This window comes from Mus musculus, chromosome 2 (genome assembly GCF_000001635.26).
Source record: "Mus musculus strain C57BL/6J chromosome 2, GRCm38.p6 C57BL/6J".
NCBI lineage: Eukaryota > Metazoa > Chordata > Mammalia > Rodentia > Muridae > Mus > Mus musculus.
Window position 1 is genome coordinate 162,675,673 of NC_000068.7, and position 19,364 is coordinate 162,695,036.

The 19,364-nt window shown below is 45.9% G+C and overlaps 1 long non-coding RNA gene across 3 annotated transcripts; it reads left to right on the forward strand.

Moving 5' to 3' along the window:
• The first annotated feature begins 341 nt into the window (after positions 1 to 341).
• Gm14246 lies at positions 342 to 8,235 on the forward strand. Of its 3 annotated transcripts, XR_866923.1 has the most exons (4): positions 342 to 1,559; positions 2,731 to 4,344; positions 4,740 to 5,613; positions 6,891 to 8,193. It is a non-coding gene; the product is annotated as a predicted gene 14246 (long non-coding RNA). The 3 variants fall into 3 exon arrangements; XR_375193.4 differs by having other exon boundaries at positions 342 to 4,344; positions 7,666 to 8,235; XR_375194.3 differs by having other exon boundaries at positions 342 to 4,344.
• Positions 8,236 to 19,364: the final 11,129 nt, after the last annotated feature.

Below are 19,364 nucleotides of genomic sequence, written 5' to 3' on the forward strand. Positions count from 1 at the left end.
TCATCTTCAAATGAGCACAGAGGACAGGCAATGAGAAGACAGAATACAGCGAGTCTTAGACACTATTCTAGTGCTGCTAAGCGACACCACAGCCAAGGCAATTCTTATAAAAGAAAGCATTTCATCGGTGCTGGCTTACAGTTTCAGAGGCTTAGTCCGTTATCATCATGGCAGAGAACATGGCTCCACAGGAGTAGCTGAGAGCTACATCCTGAACCACTGGCCAAGAGAGAGAGACTGGGCCTGGCATGGGCCTTTGAAACCTCAAAGCCCACCCCTAGTTGGATACACTTCCTCCAACAAGGCCACTCCTCCTAATCATTTTCAAAGAGTGTCACTCCCTGATGACTAGGCATTCAAATATATGAGCCTATGGGGGCCATTCTTATTTAAACCACCATACATAGTATTATAGAACTTTCTCAGTTGCCCTGTTCCTACACTCACGCTCCAAGAACTCTGCTTTCCTGGCCTTACTCTGTCCTGAGCATTTACTATTTGATAGTAGAGATGGGCTGTACTCCCACATTGTGCCAGTCAATGTATGTTGCTACCTAACAGTACCCAAGCACAAGAGTAAGGTTCTTTCTTCATCATACCTTGTTCTTCATTTAGGGATAAGTAAAGGATGCTGGCACAAAGACAATGGAGTCCCAGCCATACTTAAAAGGTAGGATAAATAGGGTATGCAAATGGAAGAGGACCACTTGAGAGCACAGTAGTCACGACAACTGCATGGTTAATACAGATAGACATCTGGGCATGGTAGTGCCTGCTTTTGATCCCAACACTTGGGAGGCAGAGACAGGGAGATCTCTGTGAGTTCAAGCCTAGCCTGGTCTACAGAGGGAGTTTCAGGACAGCCAGGAGGATGTAGTGAGACTTTCTCTCAAAAGGAAAAGATGAGGAAGCCCAGATCAAGTGGAGAGCCACACAGCTGAGATCACTAGCTAGCCAATGTATTTGCTGTTCCATCTGTATAAAGTCTATTTAGAAGTAAACCGGCCCTTATTTGATTGACAGTGGTTTGGATTGTCTTTAACAAACTCACAACTACAAGCTATTAATTCACATGATCAAGTCCCACCATAGAATTTGATTGCTTAGTACCTGGCAGAGGACGGAGAGAAGTCCTTCTGAAAGAAGGCCTGTGAACACCCACACACATACTTCAAGTTACATGGGTAGCTTCCTTACTTTCCTAGCTTTGCAACTCTGTGTTAGAATGTTACACACACACACACACACACACACACACACACACACACACACACACAAAAGCTAGGACATAGGAAATCTGAGTGACATTGTCATGCTGGAACTAGACCCACCCCCACCCCACCGCCATGATCCTTCTGTTGCATGTTGCTTCCTGGGACTATCCACCAGGATTCCACAAAACCATGTGACTCCCACATGAAGTCACAGCTAGGGTTCCTGGAGCCAGAAGAAACAAGTGGCACTTGGAAAATGCAAACACTGTCATTGCCTCTGCTCCTCAGGGTACATCTGTGATCCCAGGACTTGGGAAGCTGACGCAGCAAGATTGTGAGTTGGAGGTAAATCTAGACAACATAGTGAGAGCATGCCTTACCCAAACTAAGAAAGCCGGGTGACCAATGGGGGAGATGGCCCCCAAAAGGCCAAAGAGCGCACTCCAGTTCCAAGAAATCAATCCGATATTCTAATGACTGAGAAACCATGGCTCTGGAAGCCAGGAATAAAACCCAATATATCCACCCATTAGAAAAGAGAAGATTTGATAAAGATTTGGGGCTATTCAACTTCAAAGGTCCTGGCTGCATAACAATCACTCCATCCTCAACTTCTGCGCCAGGAGAGCCTCGAGTGGAAATATTTTCTATCATCGGGAAAGGATTCTGTTCGGTGGAATCAGTTTCTCGATAAGGCGGTAATTACTGGAGCAATTTTAGTAGGTACAAAAGCATTTTTAACAGTTTTAATTATTCAAAAGCCTGACTAATTATCTAGTCCATGGATCAGAGGCCAAAGGGGGATAAACCGTATGAAAATGGTTACCATGGCAGGGAGAAGGGAGAACTCAGCCAGCTTCAAATGGAAAGCTACCCTGTGACTTTGTAGTGAGAACTGTGCCCTGATGCGTTTGCTGAGGGTGGACACTGGCCTGGGTCTTAGGAGACATGGATTCTGATGCATCATTGACCTTCATCCTATATGGACGGACTTTCCCTCATCAGTATTAAAGGATAGGAATGGACTGTAGTGGGGGGAAACATACGGCTCTAAAACTCTGTCAGGAGCTGACGATCTATAGTTCTGTAGTACTCTGTGTGTGTGTGTGTGTGTGTGTGTGTGCGTGCATGTGTGTGAGTGTATCTATGTACACACATATATGCATGCCAAAGAGACTGAAGTTACAGGTGTGTGTGAGCTGCCAGACCTGGGTGCTAGAACTCAGGTGCTTTGGATAAATAAAATAAGCTTTCTCCAGCCCAAGGACTATCTTAAACTACAAATTTCATTGCTTTTACCCTCCTGGGGCAATGAAAACCAGACGTTGTTCCTGATGTTACAAGAGCCTTGCTCATATCTGAAGTACAAAAAGGAGTTGGACAGGCATGTTGGGTGGGCTAACATGAGGGGTGACTGGCAGAGTGTGACAGGGCTCCTCTGATAATGAGTGTGTTCCTTTACAAATGTCAACTTCGGGGTGAAGAAAAGCCATTCTCATTCCTTGGGCATTTACAGACCACCTGCTGTAACTGAGTGACTTTCTCATACTGGAACTAACCTCTGCCCTCCCAACTCACACCCAAAGACCCACAGCCCTTCAGTTGCATTTTGCTTCCCAGGACGGAAGAGAGTTATCTTGTGTGTTTCGGAGCCACCACGGGATTTGAGGAAGAATGATTGAATCTGACATGGGCGTAATTAGCCATAATACAGGGCAGACTGTGGCCCACCATGGAGGAACACAAAGCATTCAGGAAGTTATACAAAAACGATTGTTTTAGACTTGAGAGAACAAGAAAAATCTGGAGGCAGGAGAAACTTGAAAGGAGGAAGTCTGTTTCAAGTGAAGAGGAACTCGGAAGCTGAAGCCGCCGGGATTTGCTTAACGATGCTGTCTCTGTACTGTGTCCTGTGCCAGACACTAAGGACAAAGCCATGACTCCATCTTCCCCTGACCAGACTGTCCTCAGTGAGTACAAAGGCAGGGCTAAGTGAAGAGAAGAGATGGTGTTGATTCCTGTTTATTCACAAAGACCCCGCGCCTGTTTGTTACAACAACTTAGCATAACCAGGCTGACCTCCAGCACTGAATGGCTTGTCTAAACAATAAGCAGGTATTTGTCACATCAGCCACAAGGTGACATTTCCTCTGATGGAAGCTATCAATACATCTGATTCACATTGATGGAATTATCTTCCACGAAACCACTCAGGCTCCTAGCTACCAGATGGTACCAAGGTCTCAATGAGTTTCCATTGTCTCAAAGAAAAGAATTAGAAAATCCAGCCTAGAATAAGTTATTGCAAAGAACAGTGGTCTTACCTCAATGCTGGTCCTGCTTTTTAAGGCGTTCTCCTTCTGTGCCAGGGAATGTTCTGAGTGTAGCGGAGTAACAAGCTCACTCAATCTTAGCTGCCCAGAGATGCCCTCTGTGTGGCCCTTCCCCCAGTCAGCCACTGCTTTGCCTTGCCGATGGGTTTTCTCTGCCTTCCAGCATCCACCTTGGATGGCAACTCCTAAGTACCAGGCACTGAAACACCCCCTCTCTGCATAGCCCTGCTCTGTTGCATAGGCACAGATGTGCACTCACACATCAATTTCTAATGAAGGAAGCAGTCTTCGGCTAAGGATGGATGGGGTCTCATGAGCAAACAACCCACTCCAGTGTTGCGTGTCATTGAGAGGCAACACAGAATCTCACAATGTCCTTAGCAAGAGTATGTACTAGTCGCTCAAGGCATTACCTTGCTGACTGCTGCACCATTTAATGACTGTTCTCTTTCTGGTCTCCTTTGATGAGCCCACTGTTCTGTCTTCATCTCCAAGATGACCATTTGCCTTTAAACCCATGCTTCAAGGTCTTTGCCCCAAGGGAATCCAGAGCCAGATACTGCCCTGTGAGGGAGAAAGATTTTTATTGACTCCCTTAGTTTAGACCAAAAAAGAAATGGAACCAGAGAAAGGTTGGCTAACTTGTGGAAGATGAAATGGCTGGAAAGAGACAAACCTTGGCATCAAACTCAGGCTCAAAGTCTGTGTGGCAAACCCACCACTCCTGGGAGAACCACACAATCACAGAGCGCTCTAGCTGCATTGCCCTGGCTCTTGGAAACAGACGACAGGGCTAGGTGAGTGAATACACGCTTTCCCTGATTCATCTCCAGCCCTGTCTTAGAGATTCCAGCGCATAATTCCAAAGAGTGCTTGAGCAGACATTTGATGTGATTTTCAATGCAGTGGCAGCCACAAGGTGATCCATCAGCCAGGGCTTTGACAGAGAATTGATCTCCAGGGTCAGGAAGTAAACCTCCTGTTTATGTAGGATGCACTTGGCATGCACCCTCTGAGTAGCACACAGAAGACAAAGTGCAGTCAATGGCAGTCTCTGTCAATGAGTTTGTTGTGGCAAGAGGGGCATGTGAGGTGTCCTACTAGCACTGAGGATATTTGCCCTGTCTTTTCTGTTCTTTCTTTCTTTTATTCCATATTATAAACACTTTGCCTTTTCTTTCACATCTCCCAGGCCTCTTCTAATCCAAGCATCTCGACCAACATCACAGAAGCAGAACGAATATTACATGGTTCTCTGACCGTCCACCATGTTTTATTTCCAACTGATCTCTCTCTGAATTTCCTACTCCATCATGTCTGTCTGAGTAATTTCAGAACCAGAGATTGGTGAAGACTGAATTTCTCTGGGCTTTCTTTCCTCTGCACTAAGAGAAAAGTCTATTGTAGGAAACCGTCTGTGAGATTCGTTGACTGTTGGCACTAATGAAAAGAAAAAGAAAAGAAAAAAAAGAAAACTTTCTTCCCTTAAAGCTATTTCAAAGATCTTAGATAATGATAGTAGAAAATAACCCCCAAAATAAGAAGAGCAAGATGCAAAAGTTTAATATCAGGCCTATTTTGTCATCCTGAAATCTAACCCACTTTGCTTTGGTAGTGAAATTTGAGCTGTTATGATGGGAAACGACGGGAAGTGTCTGTGTTTACCTAAAGAGTACAGTGTTTTCTCAACCCACTTTTTCACCATGGCAAAGTTTGCCGTTCTTTGTTCATACCTCAAACAAGTCAAAATCATGCTTCTGTTTTCTTCCTGCCTTTCATGTTGACAAACAGACACAACTGGGTTTTTAAAAGCTAGAATGGAAGAAAGAAAAAGGGAGGAAGGGAGAGAGATGGAGGAGAAGAAGGAAAGAATAAAAGAGGAACAAGTGCCCACAGAGGAGGGTCTCTGGGATCCCCAACTGGAACTGTATCATTGACCACCGGTGATTAAAATATGCTACAGTCATCCAATGCCTCAAAGGCATCTGAGTCCATCACTCCTGTAAGGATGTATCCTAAGCCACGCCCCTCTTCCTCTTCCCAGCATTCCAGCCAGCAGAGCACTGGTGAGTGTACTTCATCCATCAATATATCCTAGAGTTCTGATGCATGAAACCTAGATTCTCAGAGACACAGAGGTGAGTCCTGTACTATAATCTCCAAAAGTGACTGACTGGTCTGTGCTGTATAACAACAGCAGAAATGCATGCCCTGCTCATGCCACTTGTCTGGTATAAAAATACTAAAACCTCTGCTTCAAGGTGTCCTCACTCAGGGACTGTAGCTACCAGAAGCTCTATCTCTGCTCTCCCATGACCACTAAAACAGGAATTGGGGGCTCTGAAGAGTCTCACATTGGCCATTAAAGATTTCCCCTGGAAGTGACACAGGTCACTTAAGTCTCATTAGCCAAACAAGCCCCAGCGTTAACTTAGTTCAAAGAGGGAGGGAATCACTTGTGGTTCAGAAGAGGGGACCATCAAAATGTTGAGTGGTCAGAGGTGCCAGCCATCATATTCCTTGACAGGGAGGAGCATGCCACCTTTCAAAGATGCCAACGGCAAATGAATAAGAACTTAGTAGTCCCCTTGCAGAAGAAGAAATTAAATGGCACAGACTTGAAGAAGTAAAACACCTCACCCAGGGAGCTAAACCTTTTAGAATGAGCACAGTTTGTCAGATGAGAACATTGAGGAGAGCAGAGACTCAAACACTGAATAAGGCCCGCCCTAGCATTTGGTGTATACACTTGAAAAATGGCAATTAAGGTCAAGAAGACGTGAGTTAGGTTGAGGAGATGGCTCACATAAGCCTGCTAGCCTGTACTCAGCATCCCAGAACTCAGGCACCAGTAGTCCTAGCACCCCTATAGGAGACTGGAACAGAGGCCGGAGACTCCTAAAGCTCATAGACCAGGTAGCCTGGCTTACACAGAGGCAAAGTGACTCTCAAACAAGGTAGAAAAGTGAGAACTGGCATCTAATTGTTGCCCTATGACCTCCACATGTGTGCACTGACATGTGCATCACACACACACACACACACACACACACATACATGCACACACACACACACACACACACACCAACATTTGAGAAAAGGAGGAGTTCTCAAGGAGAAAGAGAGAAGGAGGTGATGGTGGTAGCGGCAGCAAAGAAAACAAAAGACAACACAAGTCAAGCATAGAGGCTTACAGCTTTGATCCAGCACTCAGAAGTAGAGGCAGGTGGATCTCTGTAAGTTCAAGGCCAGGCTAGCCTAGTCTACATAGTAAGATCCAGGCCAGTGTGAGCAACATAGTGAGACCCTGTTTCTGTTGTTGTCTTTCTCTTTTTTTTTTCAGAGAGAGAGAGAAGAGAGAGAAAGAGAGAGAGAGAGAGAGATCAAATCAATGAGTAGTGATCCCTCCATAGCCTTCCATGTATTTCTAGGATTCCCAAAGACAGCACACATACAAGTGCTCAAGTCCTGTGTATAAAATGGTACAGAGCTTGCCCAGAACCCAGAACATACTCCCACGTGATTCAAATGATGGGAACCTTTGAGATTAGCCTGGTTGAGCAGTCAAGGCAAGGCCACCACCCTGTCCTGAAGTCCACCTCTGCAGGGTTTCAGTGCGGGTTGTCCAGTTGTCAGGTGTATAGTGAGCCCTCTAGTGGATGCAGTTGGAACTCATCCTGAGCCTCTCAGCCCGTTAGTTACCATTGTGGGTGCTCACAGCTGCTTTCTAAAGATGGAACGTGTCCCCCGACCTTGGCCTCCAGCAGCTCACGCCTTAGACTGTCTCTGCCAGGTGGCTTTGGGCTTTGGAGCTACTCTGCTCCCACAGAGATGTGAAAATCACAGGATCTATGTGTCCCTAGAGCAGCTTTCCACCAGAGCCATGGACAGTGCACCCAGGGTCAGTGCACCCAGGGTCTAAAGACGCTGCTTGCCTGCTGAAGGGCACCCTGCAGAGATGCACTTGAGCACCCCCTGTGGGACTTTGTCCTGAAGTCACACCCGGCCCCCTCCCATTCTACAGCCATCCCCACCTCTGTCTGTCCCCCCACCCCCACCCCCACCTGGGTGTACTTTCCACTTACAGACGTATGCCCATTCCATGTTGTGTTTCTCAGGAAGACCTCAGACAGCTGCGTGTAAGCCTGGACCTGTAAAGGACTCTGGGGATTCAAGCAGGGAGTAAGATACAGCCTGTTTTCCAAGGACTTTATGGTGTTGTGGACAGAAAGAAAAATGCATACATGAACTATTCCAGGTTGTATGTGATCGTGCTGGAGTGGAAATGAAAATAACAGCAATCTGAGGTGGGGAGGGAGGATGTGCCAGCTAGTCTTTATGTCAACTTGACACAGGCCAGAGTGCTCTTAGAGGAAGAAACCCCAATTGAGAAAATGTCTCCATAAGATCAGGCTATAGGCAAGCCTATAGGACATTTTGTTAGTGATTGATGTGGGAGGGTCCAGCCACATTGTGGATGAGAATTCTCCTAGCTTGATGGTCCTGGGCTCTCTATGAAAGCAGGCTAAAGAAGCCATGAGGAGCAAGCCAGAAAGTAGCATCCCTCTGTGGTGTCTGCAACAACTCCTGCCTCCAGATTTCTGCCTTGTCTGAGTGCCTGTCCTGACTTCTTTCAATGATGAACAACGATGTGGAAGTGTAAGCCAAATAAACTCTTTGATCCCCCAGTTGTGTTTGGTCATGGTGTTTCATCACAGCAACAGTAACCCTGACTAAGACAGAGAAGGCTTCATACAAGAGCTTAACCTTGGACTGGCTCCTTAAGGATTAACAGGATTTAGCTGATGGAAAGGCAAGGAAGAGTACTGTAAGCAGGGGAACAGAGCACAGAGTCAAAAGGCACAAAGGGAATGGGAAATGGGCATGGAGAGACAGCTGGTGTATAATGGTGGAAGAGACCATAGTAAGTAATCCATAGGTGACTGTAAGACATCAAACGGTAGCCAAGAAGGAGGAGAGAAGAGGGCTCCCGAGGAAATGGTCCTACAACTGCTTATCAAGAGAAGACAAACACCATCAACTTGTGCTCCCAGCCCACCATGATCTCCCAAGGGCAGCTTTTGCAACCCTCAAGACCAGCAGCATCTGAAAGCTGTAGTTACTCTCACTCCTGAATCTCTAACACACACACACACACACACACACACACACACACACACACACACACACACAAGTGGCTTCCAGGAACGGATCAGGGATCAGAAGACCATGGACAGTAAGGTCTAGGAAATAGTTTAGTTTGATTCTCCCCAAAGCAGAATCTATTACAAGGATTTAGGCACCTGAAATTTCCTGAAGATCAACAACAACAGCAGCAAAATATATGAGCTGAGAGGTAGGTACATGAGAAAGAAGAAAGATAACCTAGATTTGGGGTGTCCCTGCGCATGTTGCCATTGCAGGCAACAGGAATGTAAAACTAAGAGCTGTGAAGAACAATGTCTCGCATATACACTTCCAAGCTGCACCAGAAGGCAAGAGTGGCCCAAATGCTTCTCTCAGCCTCATCAGCTGCTGGCTGAAGGAGGCTCCCAGGGGGTGTTGATTCTCTGGGAGGTGAAAAGGGCCAACAGGTACAGAGAGAAAGTACCAGGTCCGAAGGCTACTGTACCCCAAAACAGGATAAGCACATTCAAATGAAGCACCCATGAGCATACCCCTGACATCCTGATTCTCCCTCTCTCCTCCATGGAAAGGTTAGAAGAAGCGTCAGAAAAAAATATCACCCGTCAAAGTGGAGTTGACACCCATCCCCAAACCACTCAAGCATCCTTCTCCCTAACTGCTTTGAGGCCAGTGTACCTGCCAGTTGGCATGGGTTCATTTCCTTATGCCATAGGGCAAATGCGCTAAAGATCGAGCTCACAATAGCCCTTGGAGAAAGTCGAAGTATAATCTCACTTTCAGTTTGTAAAGAATCACCAACTCTGTCCACCTGAGCACAACGGTGGAATGTAGCATTTACTCTTCCATAAGACTCTCTGAGCTCCATCTAATGTTTGGGTGTGAGTCTCTGCTTCTCTTTCTATTGGCTCCTAGGTGGAGCTTCTCAGAGGACAGTTATGCTAGGTTCCTATCTAGAAGCATAGTGAAGTATCATTAATAGTGTCGAGAATTGGTTCTTGTCTGTGGGGTGGATCTACATTTGGGGCAGTCATTGGTTAGCGGTACCCTATGTCTCTGTCTTTGCCCCTACATATCTGGTAGGCAGGACTCATTTGGGTCAAAGGTTTTGTGGGTGGGTTTGCTGCCCTTGTCCCTCCATTGGGAAGTAGCCATTTCTGGTTCCATATCCCCCATTTCTTGGAGTCTCAGATAGAGTCACCCCCATAGACTCTCTGGGACCTCCCTCCATCCCAGAGCTCAGGCACATCCTAGAGATTGCCCCCCCCCACCAATCTCTCTTCTCTACCCCCTGCTCTCCCTATATATGATCTCCCCCACCACTCTGCCCTGCTTTCTTCCCCATCCCCTCTTCTACCTATCAACCTCCAATATCTATTTTATTTTCCCTTCTGAGAACTATTCAACCATTCTCCTTTGGGTCCTCCTTGTTATTTGGCTTCTTTGGGTCTGTTGATTACAGCATAATTATCCGGTACTTTATGGCTAATATCCACTTATAAGTGAGTACATTCCATGCATGCCTAGATTACCTCACTCAAGATATTTTCTAGTTCCATCCATTTGCCTGCAAAAAATCGTGATGTCCTTGTTTATGGTGGCTAAGTAGTATTGTATAAATTATCCACATTTTCTTTATCCATTCTTCAGTTGAGGAACATCTAAGTTGTTTCCAGTTTCTGGCTATTATGAATAAAGCTGCTATAAACATCATTGAACAAGTGTCCTTGTAGGATGGTGGAACATCTTTTGGGTATATACCCAGGAGTGGTATAACTGGATCTTAAGGTAGAACTATTCCCAATCTTCTGAGAAACTGCCAAATTGATTTCCAGAGTGGTTGTACAAGTTTCCACTCCGACCAGCAGTAGAGGAGTGTTTCCCTTGCTCTATAACCTCACCAACATGTGCTGTCCTTTAAGTTTTTTTATCTTAGCCATTCTGATGGGTGTAAGATGGAATCTCAGAGTCATTTTGGTTTGTATTTCCCTGATGACTAAGGATTTTGGAAATTTCTTTTAAATATTATATTTAGCCCTCTGTCAGATGTAGAGTTGATAAAGATCCTTTCCCAATCTGTAGGTTGCCATTTTGTCCTAATGACCATGTCTTTTGACTTACAGAAGCTTTCCAGTTTTATGAGGATCCATTTATTAATTCTTGGCCTTAGTGCCTTAACCAATGGTGTTCTGTTCAGGAAGTTGTCTCCTGTACTGACAACTTCAAGGCTATTCCTTACTTTCTGTTCTATTAGATTTAGTGTATCTGGTTTTATGTTGAGATCTTTGATCCACTTGGACTTGAGTTTTGTGCAGGGTAATAGATAATGATCTATTTGCATTCTTCTACATGCAAACATCTAGTTAGTCCAGCACTATTTGTTGAAGATTCTTTCTTTTTTCCATTATATGGTTTTGGCGTCTTTGTTAAAAAAAAAAATCAAGTGTTCATAGGTGTGTGGGTTTATTTCTGGGTCATTGATTCAATTCTATTGACCAACTTGTCTGTTTCTATATCAATACAATGCAGTTTTAATTACTATTGCCATTTAGTACAGCTTGAAGCCAGGAATAATGATACCTCCAGAAGTTCTTTGGTTGTTCAGGACTGTTTTGACTATCCTGGGTTTTTTCGTTTTTCCATATTACATTGAGAATTGTTCTTTCAAGATCTGTGAAGAATTGTGTTGGAATTTTGATGGGGATTGCATTGAATCTGTAGATTGCTTTTGGTGAGATGGCCATTTTCTCTAGGTTAATCCTACTGCTCTGTGAGCATAGGAGATCTTTCCATCTTCTGATATCTTCCTCAATTTCTTTCTTCAGAGACTTGAAGTTCTTGTTGTACAGGTCTTTCACTTGCTTGCTAGATTTACATGGAGATATTTTATATTATTTGTGGCTATTGTGAAGAGTTCAGAGAAGGACTGAGAGACCCAAAGAGGATAGGGACTCCACAGGTAGACTAATAGAGACAACTAACTTGAACTCTTGTGGGTCCTCAGAGCCTAAATTACCAACCAAAGAGTGAGCTCAGGCTGGACCTAAGCTCCCTGCACATATGTTGCACATGGGCAGCTTGGTCTTCATGTGGGCCCCACAACAACTGGAGCAGGAGCTGACAGTGATCATGTTGCCTGCCTTTCATGTGAGTCCTGTGCCTTGTCTGGCCCCTCAGTGGGAGAGGGAGTGCCTAGTCTTGAAACTACTTGATGGGGGGCAGGGGGGGTCTGAAAGGGTTGACATGCAGAGGGGGCTCCGAAGGGGAGGGTGGAATGTACTTATGAGAGCAGGTACCGGGAGGAAAGGAGGGCTGATACCAGGTTGTAAAGTGAATAAATAAATTAATTTTAAAAAGTAAACCCAAAGAGAAAGAAAAATGGAATTTAGTGTGCTGCATTCAAAAGCAGAGTCATGAGAAACTTCAGGATGCTGTGACCATAAGGGAACATGGAGATCTTTTTTTTCCTAGTCCATTGGTTTGCAAACTGCCTTGGGGCCTGGGAGTTCTGCAGAGGTGAGGTGAGGTGAGGAATGGGGGAGGAGAAAGCTTTCTGCTCAGAGTGGCTCTCTTCATTTGGGTCCCCAGAGGAGAAGAGATAATCTGGTAACAAAGACCCAACTGCAGTGCAAGTCATATTTGGAGAATGAGCCCAGGAACCAGTAGGGAAGTAAGAAAGGAGAGAGAAGAAACCATTTGATATGTTATGGAGATGATGAAATGGCTCAGCATGCATAGGCACTTGCCATATAAATCCTGAGTTTGAGGCTAGAAACTCACAGAAAGGTGGAAGGGGAGAACCAGCTGTCAACCATCTCCTATGGGTTCTAGAAATTGAGTTCATATCCTCTGGGAGGATAGGAAATGCTCCCAACCCCTGAGCATCCCTCCAGCCCCTAAAAAGATAAATAAATCATTTTAAAGGTGTGTTGTCAGCATATCAAGCACTGTGGGCAACTAGAGCTGGAACCTTCCTGTGAACCTGTTCAACTAGTGGAGTCCCCTCCTCTGGGACATGCCACCAGACAGCCTGAAGTTCCTGGGCACTGCTGTGTAAATGCCTCCAGCAACTATCTGTTATTGGTTGAAGGCAGCTGTAGGGGCTGTGTTTAACCCTCTGCCAAGATGGCAAGATGGACTCAGGCTTTTGATGGAATCAGTTGAAATTTTGCAGAGCTGGCAAACACAGAGGTTTGCATGAGAATTGAGGCTCAAATCTTATCTGTTTTACATATCTGGGGGTTTGGTCTGAGGATTCTCTATGATAGAGATACACTAATAACAAACCTGGACCACTGTAGAACCACTAGGGTGATCAGATGCACGTATTTTAGAAAGTCATGGAACTCAGGAAATGTGGCTCCCTGTAGCAGCGTGGGGATCAAGGCTAATACCTCCTGAGCCTCGGACAGGGCTGTTCTCAAATGACACTAATTTCAGCCACAGCTCATTTTCTCTATTTCACTTTTTCCCAGTTCCATTTCTCCATATTATCCTTACTCTCCACATATGCCCTGACGACCTTAGTGGACTATCTCCAGCACCAACCACCCTAAGAGCTTCACGAGTTATAGATATTACCATCCATTCCCCCATCTTCATCCAGCTCCTTCGACAAAACCTTTTATACATTGGCAAACAGTGACCAAGCGCATGAAAGCTGAGGGAGGGGTGATATTGGCCCAGGCACTGGGGAATGAAATGTAAATACGACACTCCACATGGGCAACCTGCTGGGCTGATAAAACAACTTCTGCAAACTCAATACCAAGGGGTCTGTTTCTAAGGCAGCTGCCTATTGTCATTGGTGTTTGAAGATTATTCAAAAGGCACCAGGCTGCCTTAGACGCTAATGCGTGGATGTCTTAATTTATAAAAGCCACTGTGCATCCTGCTAAGCTCTGTGTCCTCAGAATCTGGCACTCTTTCCAGTACATAATAAGTGTTCAATAAATGGTTACTTAATGAATGAAAGGAGGGAAATCAAGAGCTCTTTACCCCACATCTTATCTTCCAACTCAAACAGAAAGGCTGGCTTGCAAGAGCCCCACATACCAAAATGCAACGACATTCTAAAAACTGATTATGACTCTTGCCAATGATTTTTTTCCTCTTGAATTGTGCTGACAAGGAATATGAAGATCATTTTCTCATTAAGTAGGTATTTATTCAGTGCTAACTCTATGTTGGGTGCTGAGATGCGATGTGAGAAGAGGGAGAAGAAAAAAAAGAGACTCTTCCTTTTTGAAGACTACAGTCAAAGCCCGTAGGAATCCATCATCGCATGAGGTAGAGGTCAAGATGCAGCAGGAAGAAGGAATGCTAGGGTTTTAAAGGGACAGAGCCAACATCCATGATGCTCTTTCCTTCAAGAAAACCCAGTTCCCCTTCCTGTGAGCCTGAGTTGGGCAGCGCACTTCCTGTGAGTGCAGGCGGGAAGGTGCACTTCCTGTGAGTGCTGGCTGAGCAGTGCACTTCCTGTGAGTACGGGTTGATCAGTACGAGCATCTAAGGATGCATGACAACAGAATGACGTGGCCAAGGTTTAGTCTATGAACAACAACAAAAAAACCTTGAGTCTGTTTGCCTGTGTCCTCTCTTCTCCCTCTGCCTCCCGAATCACCTGCTTCAGTGAGTTCTTGTTGAGAGGATACTCCGTCAGGTGGGAAGGAAGGGAGACAAGCTGGAGGAGGAACTAAAACCTTCCCAGACCTGTGCACAAGACCTGAGAAGCACTTCCAAGCTTGTTTTATGCTGCCAAGTTGGGGGGCATTTGTTCTGCAACACCAAGTAACCAGCTGGAAGAAGTGCAAGTGCGTCTGCCTTTGATGTGGTGTCAGGTGCACCATTCTGATCTAAAAAGTGAGAAACCACTTCTCTGAGGATGAAGTCCAGTCACAGAGGATCAAGAAGGCTAGAAAGGGCAGTGCAGGAACAGGAAGTGGCTTGTGCAAAGGCCCTGAGCGAAGAAGTCACATTCTCAGATATACTCAGCACTTACCAAGGTGGCTACCTAAGGGATCTCAAATGAGGTTAGTTTATAGTGAAGCCGACGTGAGAGCAGACCCAGGGGGAGGGGTCTTTGGGTCATGGGAAATTAATGAGATGTCTTTGAAGGGTTCTAAACAGGAAAATTACTTGATCACACTTAATGTTTCTTTGTGTCTTGCCAGCTACTGTTTTTAATCATGACATTCAGTTGACAGCTTCTTCTCACTGGTCTGGTTTTGATTTCTACACAGGCTCAAATAACAGTGGAAATTAAATGGACAAAGACCTCATAATTTGCAGGGCTAACTTCTTGCTAGCATTCATCCCATTCCAAGGGTTGCCTGTCTCTGGCTACAAGCTCTGAGAGTGTTAGACAGACAAGGTTTGGGGAACCTCAAAATGAATTCCAAAAACTACTTTCTAATGCAGCTGTATAGCTGTGTCTCGTTCCCTTGGGGAAAAGGCCTAGAATTTTAACACATTCCCAAGAGATTCTTGGGACCTTAGACACCTGAGCCTGAGGCATAGATTCAGAGGCATGTGAATTCTTGAGGAAGGAAACATCAAAGGAGAGGGTAGAGAATGGGGACAAGGATGTAGCTAAATTGGGAGAGTCCTTGCCTAACATACACAAAGCCTTGTGTGCCATCCTCAGCACCAAACAAAAACACACATGGTCACACACACCTGAGCCCCTGCGCTCATTCGGGAGGTAGAGGCAAAAGTTCAAGACCATGCATAGCTATACATAGCAGGTTTCAAACCAAAGTGGGTTATGTAAGACCCTATCTCAAAAGAGGAGGAGGAGGAAAAGAAGGAGGAAGGGTTCTGTAGGGCCCCAGCTTGTACCAATGGGAGATACTGGAGTGTGAACCATGGAGCTATTCTCCTCCTGTGGCAAGAGCCAACTCTCCTGCTTCCCATCTGTCAGTCAGTGACTATGAATTGCTGCCATCAGTCAGACAGTTCTCAGGAGAAGTGGGGTTTCCAGACAGATTAAACGTTTTTTATCTGCTAAGTACAGCAATGTAAGAGAGAGAGAGAGAGAGAGAGAGAGAGAGAGAGAGAGAGAGAGAGAGCTAGCTACTGGCAGCCGATGCCCACAGCAGCTGAGAAGGTAGAGGGAATATCAAGGATGGGGAAGCCCCAAACGCTGTCTGTCATCTGTAATCCATAAAAAGTTCAAAACCATCTTTAGCAGGGAAATACAGATTACCAGTGACACCCCGTGCACGCAGGATAGACTCCTTCCACGTGGACGCCACTGTAGATCCTCACCATCTTGACTAAAATCCCCCTGCCACCCACCCAAAGCCAAAGCTCTCCAGTCAACACAATTCAGTATGGAGCCACAAGAGTAAATCACCATGAATATTATTAACTCAAGTTATTCAAAAATATCCCTAGTGGGGCCCCTGAAAGTCCAAATAGATGATCAGAAGCCCTTTGGAATCTGAGTGTGGGGTAGCATGGGAAGTGAGTGTGGAGTAGCATGGGAAGTGAGTGTGAGGTAGCATGGGAAGTGAGTGTGAGGTAGCATGGGAAGTGAGTGTGGGGTAGCATGGGAAGTGAGTGTGGGGTAGCATGGGAAGTGAGTGTGGGGTAGCATGGGAAGCGATTAACATCAAGCTCTCAGACCCTGACTAATTTTAAATCCCAATATGCCTACCAACTGTAACTTTGGGCAAGCTGCATCCTATGTCCCAGACTCAGTTTCCCACCTGAAAATGGGAGTAATTATGCTGGTCCTTGCTCGAAGGGTTCATACCAGCGTGAGCTCCACTGCATTAATCCACCTATTCTGTGCCTGCCTCAGAGTAAGTATCCAGATATATTAATAATTAAAACAGTTATCTTGAAACTTGGGAGGAAAAAAAATGCTTATCTCAAAAGCGTGAGGATCAGAGGTCAGATCCCTAGCACGAGTGTAAAAAGCTGGGCAGGTGCGGCAAATCTATCTATAATTTCAGAATTACAGAGACCGAGAATGGGATCCCCAAGGCTATCCAGCTGGCTAGCCTAGCTGAATCAGTGAATTCTGGGACCAGTGAGAGATCCTTCCTTAATGTACAAGGTACACAGAGAGAGGAAGATAACTAATGCCAATTTACACATGCACTCCCCTGCGCGCGCGCACGCGCGCGCACACACACACACACACACACACACACACACACACACACACACACACAAAGAAAAGCTATATGTTATTGAACTATCAACAAGAGAAGGCAGGGCCTTTTGACCTGAAGCTCCCAAATCAGCCTCCCCCACGCCCTAGTCCTGTATGCATCCTCCATTCCGTCCATATTCCGCTGTGCAGCATCCTCTGGCCGTGAGCTTCCTGAGCTCCAGATGTGTGCCTGTTTTCATCTTTGCCCAGTGCTGTGAGCACATCATTGGTCTGATAAATAATTGATCCGTGGTTTCTACCACTGCCAGAAACTTCTCAGGGAAGCTGGCTGGGAAAGCAAAGGTCCAGGGGAGACCCTCTTCACTCCACCTGTCAGAACGTTTTGACAAGTCTGTTTCCAAGCTTTGGGTCTTCAGGCTGTTTATTGGCTCCTTTCTCAGACCCAGATACCAGGGTTTCCATAGGCAGTGCCTTGTTTAATCACTTAGGTGACCCTGTTGTTCTTTCAGAGGTTGCCCCGAATGGGGGACTGAGGCTCTGCCCCCATCCTCAGAAGCATGCAGTAGAGAATTCTCTTGCTCTCAGGCATTAGCCACATCCAGCAGGAAGGCCACTCTCTTACCATTTCTGCCTGGGTTCCTGAGATTTCAGGAATCACTGGGAGGCAAGTTGAGAACCCAGAGGTCAGGAGGGAAATCCCCTTGACTAGGCTTCCTCTACCGTACACTCTCCAAAGCAGGAAGACTGCATGTTACATACCTGTCACCAGCATGAAGAACCCAGGAGGAAGAGCTGACACTACAAAAATACAGTCATAAATACTGTTTGCTGAGCACTTACCATATGCCGTGCCCGATGCTAAGCCCCATCTCAGTTGGGATTCTACAAACCAGATCTTGGAACAAAGTTGTGACAGCAGGGAGTTTGTGTGTGATGTGATCCTAGGATGTACACTGGGAGATGAGACAGGAGAGGAAAGAAAGCACCAACAAAGGGGCCAGTAGTCATCCCAGTGGAAAACTGGGGACCCTTTGAAGCTCTATGCTCACGCTGAGAATTATCCTGCAGATTGTGGGGGAGCTGGAAGTGTACTCACCAGCTCCCAATTCTATTGGCTGGGAATCACACAGATGACGTGGAACTTGTAAATGCCCCCAAGTCAGAAGAATGCTTGGGCAGAGAGAATTACAGTTGCTCCAGGGGAAGGGCCAGGGCATTCATGGATGTCCTGGAAAGCCTGCAAATGACAGGTGAACAAGGGATCTCAAAAGAGCTAGAACAAAGCCAGGACGGCCCCTCCCTTGACAGTTTCATCAGCTACATGGGGTAGTGACCACCACTGTGTCTATGTTATGGTTGAGTAAATGAAGACAAATACGATCAAGGTCACCAAGCTGGGAAGGCAGTGTGGGATCTAGGCAGCCAAACCCAGAGCCAGGAGCTGAGGCAGTGCCCTGCCTGGCCTCCTCCCTGGGGCTCTTTTCAGCCCACCGAGCAGGACACAACCACACAGAATCTGTGGCGTTCCAGCCTACTTTATTCGTTTTCTTGCTGGGTTTAAGGTATGCACCACAATGTTTGTGGCTACACAGAGTGAAGTGGCTGGCTGATAAAGGTAACAACCTAACCATCACTTCCTATGGCTGTCCTTTTCTTATAGGGGACGAGAACATCTAAAATTGACTGTTTTAGCCAACATCTCAAATCAATCCAGCATTTTCGAGCATTGTCCTCTTCCAGTTACACATCACTTGCAAACTTGTCTATCCTGCATAGCTACACCTTTGGGGAGCTCTATCCCCCAATTCCCTCCTCCTCGTGCCCTGATGGCTGTCAGTTTATTCTCTAACTCAGTGCATTTGGCTCCCTTAACTCAAATCCTCGTGTATTTCCCACATCCTCTCAGTCTACAGACTAATCTTAGGTTAACATCTGGGGCTCCCTGAAATGGAGATAAACAAACAGGGGTTGGCAGTTCTGTCCTGACCAACAGATGCCAGCTCTGCCTTTCTTTGAAAAGGCTACCTGGTGAGACTGGGAGGAAGCCTCCTCCACGACTCAAATATGACCCTCATGTGTCATCTTAGGCAGCAGACAGTGGTATTTCTAGCTCCTCTCCGTCAGGGTCAAGGTCACCCTTTCCCCTAAGACACCATCCCAGCTCTCTGATGGTTATAGTCAGCCTTGAGGCCTCCACATGAGGGAAAAATTGTCGCCCACATTGAATAGATGTTTGTCATGCATTCTTATTTCGTATCATGTTTGCTATATCCAAGGAGTCTAGGAAGTAGGCAGGAAAGGAATCCTCTCTGCCTTTTCAGGCAAAGAAATTGGGGCTCACCCTTTTTCATAACTACAGGGCTAGCAAACAAAGAATTAACTGACTTACATATAGTAAGCCACTGGGTTCAGATCCAGTGCTGTGACCACACAGTCACTGAGCTGGAACGTCAGGAAGACACAACAAAGCCAAACATGGCATTAGGCACCTTGAAGCCAGGTTGGAACCCCCATTTCTATTCTAGTAGAACTGATGAAGAAGTCAAG